The following is a 17,638-nucleotide window of genomic DNA, read 5'->3' on the forward strand; positions in this document are numbered from 1 at the left end:
AAAATTACTATTTTTCAGAAGAACAATAAAAATAAATAGAACAACACATGTCAGTTGTTTCCGTACAACTGGTGTTTATCCTTGTTGTTATTATACCTGACATGTGTCATTTTTGGAGTCTATAAACATTTGAAATAGTAGAAAATGTATCCTTAAGGGGAGTTGGTCATTATCTCATGCAAAATAATGTTAAAAATACCCTATCTTCAAGCAGTTCATAAATATAATACTATTTATCAGAGATCTTTCATTTTTGTTAGCTATGTGTGTATACATATTAAGCTATAAAATGAAAAAGAATGGTTACTCTAGAATAAATCTCTATCCTTAAATTATTTCTTTTTTAATTAAGCACATTTCTTTTTATAAATTCATTACATGTCTGTGATTAGGTACACTCTATTCACTTATTATAGGACATATTGAATTGCAAATTTGACCACTTACTGCTAATAGATACTAAAACATATCCTACTAAAACTATTCATGTATCTGTAATATTATGGGCATAGGGCTTATAGCAATCATCACCGTCGGTAAAATAAAAAAATAACGAAGATTAGTATAAGCCCTATGCCCATAATATTACAGATATTTTAATAATTTTAGTAGGATATGTTTTAGTATCTATTAGCAGCAAGTGGCCAAAAATTTTAATTCAACGTGTGCTTTGATAAGTGAATAGAGTGTACCTAATCACAGGTATGTAGTGAGTTTATATAAAAAATATGTTTAAATTAAAAAATTAATTTAAGGGTAAGATTTACACTAGATTAACCATCCCTCTTTCATTTTAAAGCTTAATGTGTATACATATATCACTAAAAAAAAATGAAAGAGCTGTGATAAACAGTATTACATCTATGACTGCTTGAAGTTAGGCTATTTTTACCATTACTTTGCATGTGATAAAGTCCAATTCCCCTTAACTCAATTTCATTAAAATGACTAGGGCTTTTTTGTAATAATGTCTTCAATTTCATTGCCTTTTATGTGCCTGTTGTTTATTTTATATGTATTATTTGACTCTGTCAATTGCACAGATGTGTTCACTCATTGTGCAATACGCAATAGACTCAATATTCTGTAAAGTAATAGAACACAATAGAAAGGAAATCATAAGATCATCTACTGTCATCTGTCTCAATCAACCCCACTAAGTTCCTGGGGTACTCAGGGACGTGTGTAAAATCTCATTTAGAGTGCGCAAGGGTGCAAATGATTTGAAAACTTTCCGGGCCAAATGAAGTTACTACTCAGTACTGAAGAACTCCAATCAGATAAAGAATAAATAGAATTAGACTTGTACCGCTCTCAAACAACGAAGTCGGGCCTCGAGGGAAACGGAGATGATTGCGATTTTGTTCATGCAACTCTGCGTGCGGCAAGCTTGTCTCTACACTTCCAGCTTCCTCTTTTCTGCAAGGCTAATGGTTGGCTGGCCTCGTGTCGCTATGGGAACAGCTACCTTGACATGGAGGGACCGGAACTTCCGGCGTGTGCGAGGTTTCTGCCATGGAAACACACTCTTGTCACATGGAGACTTTCCATTCATGGAGATGAACGAGATAGACCGAGGGAAACTACAATGTTCAGGAGTGAAGGTAGATGTAACGGCAAGCGAAGATATGGTTGAAATGCTTCACTAACCATTGTATTTTATTATAAATAAATAAATAAATAAATAAATAAATAAATAAATAAATAAATAAATAAATAAATAAATAAAGTAAGTAAACAAGTAACGAAGTAAGTAGATCCGAGATAGATAGATAAATAAATGAAGGGATGAGGATGGTATAGTACTAAGTCACACTGACAAAATTTTACAGGAGAGCGTGTTAAAGGTTTAGAGTCCAATGCTATTAGGTACGGCATCATAATTTCTTCAGTATATATTTTCATCATTTGCAGAGTCATTTTTACAATATTTTACTAGTAGTTACCCCATACGTGTAAGAAATAAACTCGCACAAAAAACATTTTTGTAAAAGTATGGCTTTGCATTATCTCATTCTCACCCTTTCAAAAAAATAAATAATTAGATAAATGTTTAAATAATAGGTAAGTAAGTAAATAATTAGATAAATGAATAAATAAGTAGATAAATATATATATGAATAAATAAGTAAACAAGTAACTAATTACGTACATAACGAATAGATAATAAATAAATAAGTAAACAAGTAACTAAGTAGATAAATGAATAAGTAAATAAATAAGTGGGTAAGTAAGTAAATAAATAAATACACAAGAAACTAAGTAATAAAGTAAGTAGGTAAGAAGTAGATGAATAAATAAATGAAGTAAACAACTAAGTAGATAAATAAATAAGTAAATAAATAAAAAATAAACTAAGTAAACAAGAAACTAAGTACGTAGATAAGGAGTAGATAATAAATAAATAAGTAAACAAGTAACTAAGTAGATAAGAAGTAGATAAATAAGTAAATAAATAAATAAGTAGATAAATAAACAAGAAACTAAGTAAACAAGAAACTAAGTACGTAGATAAGGAGTAGATAATAAATAAATAAGTAAACAAGTAACTAAGTAGATAAGATGTAGATAAATAAATAAGTAAATAAATAAGTGGTTAAGTAAGTAGATAAATAAATAAATAAACAAGAAACTAAGTAAACAAGAAACTAAGTACGTAGATAAGGAGTAGATAATAAATAAATAAGTAAACAAGTAACTAAGTAGATAAGAAGTAGATAAATAGGTAAATAAATAAATAAATAAATAAGTAGATAAATAAACAAGAAACTAAGTAAACAAGAAACTAAGTACGTAGATAAGGAGCAGATAATAAATAAATAAGTAAACAAGTAACTAAGTAGATAAGTAGATAAATAAGTAAATAAATAAATAAGTAGATAAATAAACAAGAAACTAAGTAAACAAGAAACTAAGTACGTAGATAAGGAGTAGATAGTAAATAAATAAGTAAACAAGTAACTAAGTAGATAAGAAGTAGATAAATAGGTAAATAAATAAATAAATAAGTAGATAAATAAACAAGAAACTAAGTAAACAAGAAACTAAGTACGTAGATAAGGAGTAGATAATAAATAAATAAGTAAACAAGTAACTAAGTAGATAAGTAGATAAATAAGTAAATAAATAAATTAGTAGATAAATAAACAAGAAACTAAGTAAACAAGAAACTAAGTACGTAGATAAGGAGTAGATAGTAAATAAATAAGTAAACAAGTAACTAAGTAGATAAGAAGTAGATAAATAAGTAAATAAATAAACAAGTAGATAAATAAACAAGAAACTAAGTAAACAAGAAACTAAGTACGTAGATAAGGAGTAGATAATAAATAAATAAGTGAACAAGTAACTAAGTAGATAAGAAGTAGGTAAATAAGTAAATAAATAAATAAGTAGATAAATAAACAAGAAACTAAGTAAACAAGAAACTAAGTACGTAGATAAGGAGTAGATAATAAATAAATAAGTAAACAAGTAACTAAGTAGATAAGATGTAGATAAATAAATAAGTAAATAAATAAGTTGTTAAGTAGATAAATAAATAAATAAACAAGAAACTAAGTAAACAAGAAACTAATTAGGTAAGAAGTATATGAATAAGTAAGTAGATAAATAAATAAATAAACAAACAAGGAACTAAGTAAACAACTGAGTAAGTAGATTAAAAGTAGATAATAAATAAATAAGTAAACAAGTCACTAAGTAGATAAGAAGTAGATAAATAAATTAATTAATTAATAAGTAAATAAATGAGTAATTAAGGATGTAAATAAAATAAATAAATTAATTAATTAATACGTGAGTACGCAAGTAAATAAATAAATAAATAATAAACAAATAAATAAATAATTAAACAAGTAACTAAGTACATAAGTGCAGTAGACAGACAGACAAATAAATAAATAAATAAGTACGTACATAAGTAGATGATCAGTAAATAAATAAGTAAACAAGAAAATAAGTAAACAAATAACTAAGTACATAAAAAGTAGATAAATAAATAAGTAAAGAAGTAAGAATGCTTCAAACTTTAACGGCGCAGATCCAGAAAATTACAGAGATAAAATAGATTATCCACCGGCTCAATAATTACCAGTCGTCGGGCCTTACTTTCATGCGACCTTTGGTGATCATAGATGCTGTCACCACCACTCACCTGGAAGCAAGAAAAGAAACATTTAGTATCCCTCCTCCTTCCTTTCATAGAGCGCTGACTAAACCTCGTTGATTCACAAGAAACACGTAAAGTATGTATCCATTGCAAAATATTACCATGTGAAACCATATTTACTTATAATAGTAGGAATGTCAGTAAAGTATTATTTAAAATTAGGTGGCTAGAAATATGCTGGATATCATTCTGTATTAGTGCAGTTTGCAATTCATTCTTGATTCCTTATGATAATATTATAAGTCATCAAGACTGAAAACTTGATTACATCTTTTATCTTATATTACTGTATTAGTGCACCAATATTACCATTACACTATTACTACACTACACTATACAGTATTTATATCTGAATAAAATAAATACGAAATAATTTTGGAAGTTTAAATAAATATGAAATAAGTCAAATTCTTCAAAGATATGCGAGATCAAATTATTAATGAATGAATGAATGAAATATTTCAAATTACTTTTTTACTTAGGCTGACCAGCCTTTTTTTTTTGGTCCAGCAGGGGACATGGGCAATTTCAAGAAAAACAACAAATGCTTACTATCTAGTCACTCTCCGTTGAAATGTTGCATAAAATACATGTAACAGTAGTTACAATAATAGACCTTCGCACACTAAATTTGTACAGTATCTTAACTGTTTTAATTAAATGCATAAACAGATGTAACTCCCATACATAATTATAGTCATTAAGAATTCAATTTTAGTACTGACGCATGCATGGAAGTTTTTCACGTAATATTTTACATTCCTCCTGGGACAGATTTACACACTTTTTTAAAATCCAACTGTTGTGAAATTCTATATTTTCTTCAATTTCCGATTTCCAAATGAGGAATCTTCGAGTACTGATACAAAACTTTCTTCCAAAAATATCGCTACGAGACACAAACCCTGATAATGAATTTTCAAGGCATGGTACGCGTTTGTGAAGTTTTTAAAAATGAAAACAGAAACATGTTTTTTTAGAAGTTGAGAGACTGTAAGGTCTTATGTAACAAGATTATATATAAATTTGAACTGGTAATGGAAATTAGGGGAAAACGACTGAACAGATTTTAATGAATGACCCGTCATTTTGAAGCTTGGGATCCAAGGATTTTCAGAAAAATAGTAACTTTCAGTGAAGCGTTAGTTTTCCTATATTCCAAAATCCATCTTTCGTCAGTTTTCAGAATAAAATAAAACACACACTACAATAAACAATAGACTATTACATGAAGGCCATGACCTGCAGGATTGCTGACATATTTAGAGTTCAAATTCAATTGGTTATTAAAAACTTCAAGACTTACTAATAATAATTTACAGGTCTGATTCTGCGGTGTGTAATTTCCTGAGTACAACTGTGTATTGGATATTAAAATCTACAAAACTTGAGTTGGTTTGATGACATTATTACCATTACAAATGAAATATTATTATAGTTAATGCCATGATATAACTATTTTTCATTAATTATACATATTATTGCTATATTGATGACATGAAAGTGAAATGTTTTTGGGATTATATAAGTAGCTGTAGAGAATATCTTAAATTAGATCCTTCATTTCTATAATTTACTGAGTGGCGGCCATTATATAATATATAACTACAAAACTTACGTAAGAGAATAATATTGTTATTAAAAATCAAATAATTTTATAGTTATTAATCAAGTGGGGTTGGGTCTTTTTCATATACTTAATGGCGGTGTGGTGTAGATAATTATATGTATCATTCTCTTCAGTATTGGCTCGAGAGAGCGCAAAAATTAGTTCCTAAGGTATTACTGATAAAATAAGAGGTCTACAAAATTTTGTAGTCTCCCGATCATTTCAGCAAGATCTCTTAGCAGGATAAAATGATTTTACCCTCTACATTTCAAGCTCTACATGCAGCAGCTATACCAAGATACTATATCTATTGTTCGAAAGCATAGCAAACCTGACTTTTTTTTACTTTCACCTACAATCCACAATGATCTGAAATAGCTATTGCTTTACTCCCACATGAAAAACCCACTGATCGTCCTGACATTGTTACTTGCGTTTTCGCGTTGAAACTCGAAAACTAAGTTGGATAGCTTTAAGAAAAAGTATTTGGCATAAAAACCATTCAGAGGGAGTATGTTTCATTATTACGGAAGCAAATAACTTTCAAAATGTATGGTATTCTCCATTGAACATAAACCTGAAAAAATTTTATTTGAACGTATAATGAACTTGGTTCGCAGCATTTGCTGCACAAGCCACTAGTTATATTGTAATATGAAGACACTCTACTACGTTACATAATGTGATGGCTTAATTACTCCGCGTCGACTGCGTCAAATCCCCAATTACCCTGAGACGAGAGCGATACGGCTTGCACTAACCTGTATCTTTCTCCGTCATCATTCACCTCCTACTGACTTACAGCCCACTGCGGTGTAGGAGAGGGTATATTTTTACCAACACCGCTCAGACAATACAGGAAAAGGGACAAACATCCACTCCCGTGAACGGAAGACAAATGTCTTACATTGTCCACACCGAGAATAGATCCACGGATTCGCTTAGTTGGAAAGCGCAAATGCTATCTACAGACCCAAGGCGGCTGATACTAATCTATAAGATTCTAAAGGGCGATTCACAGTGAAAATTAAGCACAAATGTAAAAACATCAAACTTAAACGCCTGAAATACGCAAACACGAGCAGCAGCCAATCAGAAAAGAGAACAACTGGGAGAATGACAGCTGATTCAAAATGGTTACTTGCATCATACTCTTATCAGTTACATTCTCTACCGACAATAACTGTAATAAAATGCAGAATTTCCTTATAAAATTAAAATTACAATTTCAAAGTTTTTTTCTTATTTCACGGCGTTCATTATAGGCGCAATAATAAAAATAAATAACTAAAACACTGCAAAACGTTACAAAACGAAATAGGTTATGTCGTACATTAATATCAACCCCGGGCCATAAGCTTGAAACGGTGGAACCAAAAAGGTGTACTAATATGGCCGTCAAATTACCCATAGTTCATCTCTTTTCCGGTGTGTTTATCAGCTGTTTTGTTCATATTATTATGATTACAAATTGTTTCGTGTTGTTGTGAATATTTCAAAAGTGTAGTCAATTTCAGCAAGTGTTAATTTTTTATAAATAAGCTAATATTCTGTTCGGCTCAACTGTAGAATATGTCCGTTGATATGTCCCCCTATGCTTTAACATATTATGAAGGAATGCCAACATCCTTCTTGATAAAAGAAAGAATGTGGAAATGAAGTGTTCAGTCCATGTCACAACCATAACACTTTTAATAAATATACAGTGAAACATATATTGATATAAGAATAAGCTAGTAGTCCTGTTATCTCCACATCCATTCTAAACAGTTTACGTATCATCGAAACCGATAGTAGCAATTTAATATTTGGCAATTGGCGGTATTTCGCGGTGGATTATGAGGCGTAAAAGGTGTAGTTGGACGTCATATCCGTCGCACAGATTTCAAGCATGTTTGCCTGGATTACTCCCTCCTTTCTTTTTATCCTCTCAGATTAATATAATAGGTTAATAGCATTAACGTTAAAACATATTTCTATTCACTTTCACAGTTCAATTCACGCGAAATTGATTCTCATAAATCATCTTTCAACGCTGCATCTTTGTATGACTTCAGTTTCTTCTCATACAAACAGGGTGCGTCTGGTAAATCCCAAATAATCTACGCCATTGTACAACTGTATAGATTATTAGTCAGCGATGTCGATATATGAAATGAAGAGGGACAGGAACTGGCCACCCTATCCCATTATCTGCTGGCTTAGTTGCCTCATGAGTGATGCATTATTGCTGTCACTTAAGAGGTTAAAACCTGTCTTCAGACGGTTGACTAAACAAACAATATATAGGGGAGAAGTGGGTACAGTAAAACAGGGAGAACAGTGAGACATTTTTTATTAGATGGTAAATTTTGATGTTGAGATGTTGGTAACAGTGGAGTTGTATGTTGCATGAGTAAAGTAATAGTATTTTCATACTCGATTTGATTCTGGTTATAAAGGTGAGTGATGAAAAAATAATTCGTAATTTTTCACTCTAGAAGTAAAATTTCGACTTGTGTTTAATGAAGGTTATATTGGATATACAAATGAGATAAAAAATATGAATGTTTTGTTACCTAATACTATGGTATTTGAGATTATGTTTGGCAAAGTTTCGTCTTTCTTGTTTTAATTTTGAAGTGATGGCGTCATTTTTAAATGAACTATGCGTAAAGGGAACAGTGAGACATGCCATTGAAGGGTACACTGAGACGTCTCACTGTTCCCATGTACCAATGATTTGCAAAAATAAACTGTAATTATATTAAATTTACCAATAACTAACATTAAAAATGAACATACTAGTAGCCAATTTAGGAATTGTAGCTTAAAATAATGGATACATTACATTTTAATGGTTTCATAAATAAAAAATATTCACAAAATTTAAGAAAATGTTAAAAAATAATAAAGAATTACATTAAATTCTTATAATTATAAGCTTTGTTATCACCGAAAATTCATTTCATTTTTTCGCAAAAGTTTTAAATGTCATGAAAAATTCGCTTTTCCAAATGTTCCAGATGTTTCAATGGTTTCGAAGTCAGACATCAAAATGATTCTAAATAAGCCTACAGAACATGTCAAGATAAAGAGACAGCAAGTTTTTGTTTTGTTTTGAAATAAATGTAAATCATTTAAATGTCCGTTAATAGACACTGTGGTGTCTCACTGTACCCTCCTGAATGGGAACAGTGAGACATTTGCATTTTTTTTTTTCACAAACACGTATTGTATATTATGTCCTTTATCTATTAACATTTTTGTTTATGTATTATTATACTCCATGTTTTAATGTCTATTTCCATTGCACTTGATTTAAAAAATACTTGAATTATCACTTGCATACATATGGGTGAAGGAAGAATAATGCTGAAACTGGTTAGGAAGAGAAAAAGAAATTGGCTGGGATTGAGAAAAAAATGCCTACTGAAGGATGCATTGGAAGGAATGGTGAACGAGAAAAAAGTTCGGAGCAGAAGAAGATATCAGATGATAAACGACATTAAGTTTTGTGAATCATATGCGTAGAGTGTAAGACCAACTGAAAGACGGATAGTGTGTGTGAGTGTGTGGTGGATGAAGCGTGTGCAGGCGTGCGTGTATGTGTGGAGTAGTGGCAGAAGGATGGACACAGCTCAACTTCGGATAAACGTTAGCCTATCGGAGTATTTTGTTTACCACCACTCTTGTAGCTTCGATGCGTGGAAAAACTGAACGATTGCATGCATATGACGCACTCTCTCGCTATAGCGTTGCAGATTAACTAAAATAACCTAATCCTTTACGCAGAAATGTTTAAAAATTCCCACGACTATATTTTTTTCAAGTATCTTTTTGTTTGCAATATCACAACACTTTCACATAATGCATTCTTTAATATTACATAAATCTTATCGGGGGTTGATGATAGAGAAAGGAATAATATCTTGGCTAAAAGGAATGCCACATTCGACTGGAACAGATAGGTGAGTTAAAGAGCCTTACATTAGAACAAATAACACACAATGAATTAAAATTTCGTCGCTCAACTATCACAATGACGATTATCTATTGTAAAATATTTGGTTGCGCTGAATTTACCTACGATACCCTGATGGTACTAAGAAAGTCTTAATTAAAATCACAAATTAGATGGCAAGCAAATAACTAAAACAAAGAAAGTTTACAAAAACAAATGATGACAGCAATAGCACGTGGCTTTCCCTATCATACTGCAACTTGGCCACGGGGTCAACTGGCCACATGCAACCATCGCGAAGGTCGGACATTCACCACGGCTGGCTGAAGATGGGGGTCGCTCACGTGACCTCGAGGGGCTGTAGTCGATTGTTCTTATTATTCGAAACGTGAATCGATTGATAATTTAACAAAACATTCCTGCTACGAAAAGAAAGCTGTGCGCATTGTTGTGTAGAAAATAGCTCGCGTATCGCTAATCTACACCAGTTCTCACTTTCATTTACTAAATTATTATTATTCACAAATTGTTTCTCCATTGTTCTCCTCTAATGATCCCAACTTAACAGACACGTGACCGAGTGAAGACAACGAACAAGTGCTATCGACGGTACTTCTTACGCATTTGTACTAAATGAATATTATGGAAATGAGTAGAAATGACGAACAAATGTGTTGGGATATTATACTGATTACATTAATTTTATTTCTTATTACAGATAATAGTAGTAGTAGTAGTAGCAGTAGAAGTAGTAGTAGCAGTATCAGTAGTAGTAATAGCAGTAGTAGTAGTAGTAGTAGTAGTAGCAGTAGTAGTAGCAGTATCAGTAGTAGCAGTAGTAGTAGTAGTAGCAGTATCAGTAGTAGTAATAGCAGTAGTAGTAGTAGTAGCAGTAGTAGTAGCAGTATCAGTAGTAGTAATAGCAGTAGTAGCAGTAGCAGTAGTAGCAGTAGCAGTAGTAGTAGCAGTATCAGTAGTAGTAATAGCAGTAGTAGTAGTAGTAGTAGTAGCAGCTAGTAGCAGTAGCAGTAGTAGTAGTAGCAGCAGTTGTAGTAGTAGTAGTAGCAGTAACAGTAGCAGTAGCAGTAACAGTAGCAGTAGTAGCAGTAGCAGTACCAGTAGTAGTAGTAGCAGTAGTAGTAGTAGCAGTAGTAGTAATAGCAGTAGTAGTAGTAGCAGTAGCAGTACCAGTAGTAGCAGTAGTAGTGTAGCAGTAGTAGTAGTAGCAGTAGCAGTAGCAGAAGTAGTAGTAGCAGTAGTAGAAGTAGTAGTAGCAGTAGTAGTAGTAGCAGTAGCAGTAGTAGTAATAGTAGCAGTAGCAGTAGCAGCAGCTGTAGCAGTAGTGGTAGTAGTAGTAATAATAGTAGCAGTAGTAGCAATAGCAGTAGTAGTAATAGCAGTAGCAGTAGTAGCAGTAGCAGCAGCTGTAGCAATAGTAGTAGCAGTAGTAATAGCAGTAGTAGTAGCAGTAGCAGTAGCAGCAGCTGCAGCAGTAGTAGTAGTAGTAGCAGTAGCAGCAGCTGTAGCAGTAGTAGTAGTAGCAGCAGCAATAGCAGTAGTAGTAGCATCTTATTTAACAACGCGTTCAACTACAATGTTTATTCAACATTTAAATTCAACGTGGACAAGAAATAACCGACAAATATTTAGTGGAGCCCTCTACAGGAAGGAGATTATTTTACCAACCGTAAATCCACATGAGAGACAAAACTTTACTTACCTGCCGAAAAAATGGTAAGGATTTTATCGTTGTTTAAAATCCAGAGCTCTTTCGCGAGTTTCAACTCTCTGACCTCGGATTCAACCGGCTAACACAGTAACCACTAGGCCACCGAAGACAAACAGATTTCGAGGAGAACAAGAATCTTCGTGCAAAACTGCTTAACGGTGTATTTTTTGTTATTAACCAATGTTCCTTCTGTGTCCTCATTATCAGGGATTTTTTTAAGATACGTATCAAAGGAGAGGCAAATATTTAATGACTAATATCCTGTGCTAACTATCGCTAATACACGCAAAATGTATGAATACGTACATGTCACTGTGAAAGGAGAATGCAGCGATGATTTAAACAGAACCTTGTGCTAAATACTTGCAACAGAGGATGTAAATCGTAACCATATCATAAAAAAGGGCAACAAAATTCATGAAAGGTGGCAAGGGCCATGGTGCAAAAAAGTTCATAAACCGGTTTGGGGTACTCTAGTGAATAAGTGGAAAAAAAATCGAGATTCTATGGACGGTACGATAGTGGAAGGGCATAGGGGATCGAACTGAAACACCTAAGTATTACTCGAGGACAGTTCATAATCACAAAATTAAAAGTAAAAAAAGAAAAACAATGGAGCGATATAGGGAAGTTTTAGTTTTTAAACAAGACTTTACCAGACTGAAACCAGCTATCTGGAGCGGCTTTTGAGAGCTCTTTTCCAATAATTAAAAGATACAGAGTTAACTGACCTAGATTGCTATAACCTATACCATAGAAATTTATTCATGTCATTCCTTATGCTCTTCTATAGGTCTGTGGTCTGAGGTATCTTATTCTATACCATCTGCGCTTTCTGGTTATCATTCGAAATTCTTCTATTTACTTGTCACTAGATGCCTCCAGTTCATTGAATTTATCATTACGTCTATTCAGCAGCATGACTGAGAAAAACAAATATAATTGCTGATTTGTTATACAGGCTGATTCACGAGGATTTACCGTCCCTTACGCAGCTTATTTCCCAAGACATTCTGAGCAAAAAATGTCGTATAAACATTTGTCCTAGTCTCAATATTTTCAGTTACACTAATTTGAAATTGTTTGTAAAATACCTACCATTATTCTTTAGTTTTAAGGGTATAAGAATATTAGGCATATGATAAAAAATTAACTATTCAGCAGTATCATTTCTTTAATTAGCTAGTATTCTTTTGCCCATTCAGCACATTGCAACAAAATAAAACAATTATTATTATTATTATTATTATTATTATTATTATTATTAATAATAATAATAATAATAATAATAATAATAATAATAATATAATGACTCTGACAAGTTCCTCAACCTTTTCCGACAATTCAGAATAATTGCAAAATACTGGAGCATCATGTCTGTAAACTTAATACCACAACATGTATCTCTGTTAAAGAGTTTACTCCGTAACCCATCAGAGCGGCAAGTACAATTTATGACCGCTTGAGAGCGTTAGCAGCGGTTGCCGTAGCGTAAACACTTTCTGTTGTTTCGACGCTTCGAGTGAGAGTCGGACAGTCAGCTGTTTATTTTTAGGGGCGTTGATGGTTATTGACACAATGAACACACCATTGTCCTCTTTGCTGCAAACGTAACTTCTTGGTAGGCTTGTATAGACATATGTCCAAAGTTTCTTACCGTTTTATGAATAAAATGCCATATCAGGGAACCTGAATAGTTGTTAATTGTTTGTTCTTTATCATAACGTACTCATATTTTCATAAAGTTACCGTTAACATTTTCGAATTTATTGCAAACATAATTTATTAGTTAAGTGTATTTCACGAGTCACTTATAAAATATACTCCCATAAAACATATTAAATACACAATATAAATGATAATTAGTAATATTTATGTCATGTAATGTTTCGGTTGGAGGCATCGTGTAGAAGTAGCGCCAATAAAAGTGAATGGAAAACAACTGGCAAGTTAGGGAGCACTCAATGGTTTGTTGCCCACATAAATTTATGTTATTTTATAAGTATTATCTTACTATTTACTGACACTATCAGTAGCAGAAGCTATTCAGCGTTTGTGAAATTAAAGAAAGTTTATAGATTGAGAACTTGAAAGAAAACTGGCAAGAACTGTCGCAGAATTTGTTGCGGTATAAACGCAGAAAATGCCAATAGTTAAAAACAGGACCACAAAAAAAAAAACCTTACAGGGAATAGATACCTTATCTTAATGTTCAGTAGATCAGGAATTGACTTTTAAGTCAGAGAAGTTTTCAAGGCTAAGTTACTTCACTCAAACAGGTTCATATTTGGGTAAGTAGAGTTAATTACTCGATTCGAAATTATCCAATTGACTACTGAATCGTTCGATTCAAAAGTGCTTACCGAATCGTTCGATTCAAAAGTGCTTACCGAATCGTTTGATTCAAAACTACCTACCGAATCGTTAGATTTAAAAGTGAATACAGAACCGTTTGATTCAAAACACCTATGGAATCGTTCGATTTTTAGTAGGTTATTTTACGACGCTTTACCAACATCTCAAGTTATTTAACGTCTGAATGAAATGAAGGTGATAATACCGAAGAAATGAGTCCGGGATCCAGCGCCGATAGTTACCCAGCATTTCCTCATATTGGGCTGAGGGAAAACCCCGGAAAAAACCTCAATCAGGTAACTTACCCCAACCGAGATTCGAACCCGTGCCACCTGGTTTCGCGGCCAGACGTGTTAATCGTTACTCCACAGGTGTGGACCGCTCGATTTAAAACTGCCTACAGACCCGTTTGATTTAAAACTAACTACCAAATCATTCTATTTAAAACTGCCTACAGAATCAGTAGGTTATTTTACGACGCTTTATCAACATCTAAGGTTATTTAGCGTCTGAATGAGATGAAGGTGATAATGCCGGTGAAATGAATCCGGGGTCCAACACCGAAAGTTACCCAGCATTTGCTCATATTGGGTTGAGGGAAAACCCCGGAAAAAACCTCAACCAGGTAACTTATTCTGACTGGGAATCGAACCCGGGCCACCTGGTTTTTCGGCCAGACTCGCTAACCGTTACTCCACAGGTGTGGACCCTACAGAATCGTTAGATATAAAACTGCCTACAGACCCCGTTTGATTTAAAACTAACTACTAAATCGTTCTATTTAAAACTGCCTACAGAATCGTTTGATATAAAACTGCCTACAGACCCGATTTAAAATTAACTACCAAATCGTTCTATTTAAAACTGCCTACAGAATAGTTTGATATAAAACTGCCTACAGACCCGTTTGATTTAAAACTAACTACCAAATCATTCTATTTAAAACTGCCTACAGAATCGTTTGATATAAAACTGCCTACAGACCCGTTTGATTTAAAACTAACTACCAAATCGTTCTATTTAAAACTGCCTACAGAATCGTTTGATATAAAACTGCCTACGGACCCGTTTGATTTAAAACTAACTACCAAATCGTTCTATTTAAAACTGCCTACAGAATCGTTTGATTCAAAACTACCTACCGAATCGTTTGATTCAAAAGTACCTACCGAATCGTTTGATTCAAAACTACCTACCAAATCGTTCGATTTAAAACTGCCTACAGAACCGTTTGATTCAGAACTACCTACCGAATCGTTTGATGCAAACTACAGAAAAGTTAAAAACTATCGGATTGTTGGATAGTTTTGAAACAATGGAATGAAATAAATTTAGATGAAAATATGTATACATAATTAAAAACTATCGAATGAATAACTTATTATTCGTTAGCAAACGCCACAATGTTAGAGATGTGAACCTGGAGAACAATATTAGGCTCGTCGACTGTTCATAAAGTCATATTGCAACTTCCTTCGTCGACCATAAACGACCTTCTATGACGAATGTATAATTAATTATATTGTATATCGGAGTTATGAATAATTTTTAAATATGAACAGAAGTTAATGAAACATTAGGATATAATAATATACGATATAATTTGTCTAAGGTTGAAATTAAGATGTCAAGAAATTGGAGAATTGAGGAGTGTGATCATAAAACGTATTCAGTCCATTTTAATGAAAGGACTGGGCTAGTTTTTTTGCCCACCAGTCTACGGACTAAGTGAGTTTTCAAGTGGCATGCACAATAACACAAACTTTTAGACAAGGATTGGCGTTGTTTTGGAAGAATTCAATTAGCATTTAATAAGAGCCTAATATAATCATTATGTTTACGCGATGGTACAAAAAGGAAAAGAAGAATAAAAAAGAGAAAAAGGAATATAAGGTAGAATGAAAAGAAGAAAGTTCTGAAGGAAAGGAAGAAACAAAGGAGGCGAGGAAAAGAAAAGAAAAATATACGAGTTCTTCACGTCTCTAGTCAACTTTCGTTCATTGACCACGACCGTGTATTCCAAGAAACACTAATAAGCAATGCAGATGCTACTGATCACCAACCAAGGAGAACGGCAATACACAGTGTGAAGACAAATGAAGATTACTATTTATGCTTCTCTAGTGGGTGGGTAAGGCAAGACAGTGACCCCTGAAGAGATTAATGAACTCTCTAGAATAGCAGTCGAGAGATTAGACAGTGCGTCTATTACGTAGGCCTATGTATTATGCAGGGTGTAACAGAATATCTATTCCTAATTTTCTGATGTGATAGAAGGCATGAAATTAAACATTTTCTCAATAAAGTAATATCCAGAAATGCTTCGTTTTCAAGTGATAGTGGTATGAAGGAAAAAATGAAAGAATCTCAATTTGGAAAAGTTACTTTACTTACTTTCTAGGGTTACACAGTATACTTACCTTTCTTCTCACCACAATCTGAACACACGCTCTCGCCATGAAACAATACTAACAATACCATCCCATCGCACCTCCTCATACTCATCCTCTTTCACAATAGACCTGCCAAGACTCTGGAATTCGTTACCTGCTAGCATCAGGGACTGTCGAAATAAAACTGAATTCAAACGCAAACTTACTAGGCACTTGGCCAGTAATTGAGACTCGTTCAGACATGGTTTCTTGTAAATAGTTCTCTTAATGTATCACAAAATATTTCAATATCAGGTAATTTCATTACTATAGATTTTTGTTATTGTAGGTTTAATTTGTAATTCAGTAAATACAAAAATATTCTTTGTTCTTAACTTCTATGATAAAATGTATAGCTTTCATTAATCAGGTAATCTTGTCGTACTTTAATTTTTATTGTAGTTGTAATTGTAAATTTAATGTTAATTGTAATTTTATTGTCCATATTATAGTTGTAATCCCCTGGTAGAGGGGCAGAGAAGGCCTGAAGGTCTTATCTCTACCGGGTTAAATAAATAAATACTACTAATACTACTATACCTATCTTTTTTATGTAATACCAGATATTAAGAAAATAGTATTGACAAACTAAGGGAACTGTTTAAAACTGCGACCATCATTGGTGACACACAAAATATAACGCCGCGTGATTGAACGACTAATCTTTCGAAATATCTGTGGTCGATTACGAAGATCGTCAAAACCAAGAATAATTCTAGCAACTAATTCTTCTGTTGTGTTGTTCGTTGCGTGTTTCATAAACAATTTATTTAATATGACTCCAAACAAAAAAATCAACTGGAGTCATATCCGGGGAACGTGCCGGCCAAGCAACTGGACCTGCTCTCCCTATCCAACGATTCGGAAAATGTACTTTTAAATACGCAAATCGAGCTTTCAGGTAAAGTTGATTTGAATAATTTCGAGGGAAAAATTGTTCCGGGGCCGAGTATCGAACCTGGGACCTTTGGTTAAACGTACCAACGCTCTACCAACGGAGCTACCCGGGAACTCTACCAGACATCGATCCAAATACATTTAAATAATTGCGACAATTGAGGGGCTTAGAACAAAAAGCAGGTAAGTGACGGAAACCTAGTTTTGAGGAAATTACAGTTAAAGTTCTACATGCAATGGAATATTATACACTAGTTTGGTGAAATGATGCCCATATAGCAGCACTGCACTGTGTGATCACTTACCTGATTTTATCCCACAACACGCACTTACCTCATTTTTTTTATTAATGTCACTTACCTGCTTTTTGTTCTAAAACCCCTCAATTTAAGCCGAAATTTGCGGATAAATCGTCGTGTTGAAAGATCATGTTTCATGTACCATCATGTTGTATGACAAGGAATATGAGGTTCGCTTTGCCAAATTAATGTTGCTGTAAGCT

Source organism: Periplaneta americana, chromosome 7, assembly GCF_040183065.1.
Source record: "Periplaneta americana isolate PAMFEO1 chromosome 7, P.americana_PAMFEO1_priV1, whole genome shotgun sequence".
Classification (NCBI taxonomy): domain Eukaryota; kingdom Metazoa; phylum Arthropoda; class Insecta; order Blattodea; family Blattidae; genus Periplaneta; species Periplaneta americana.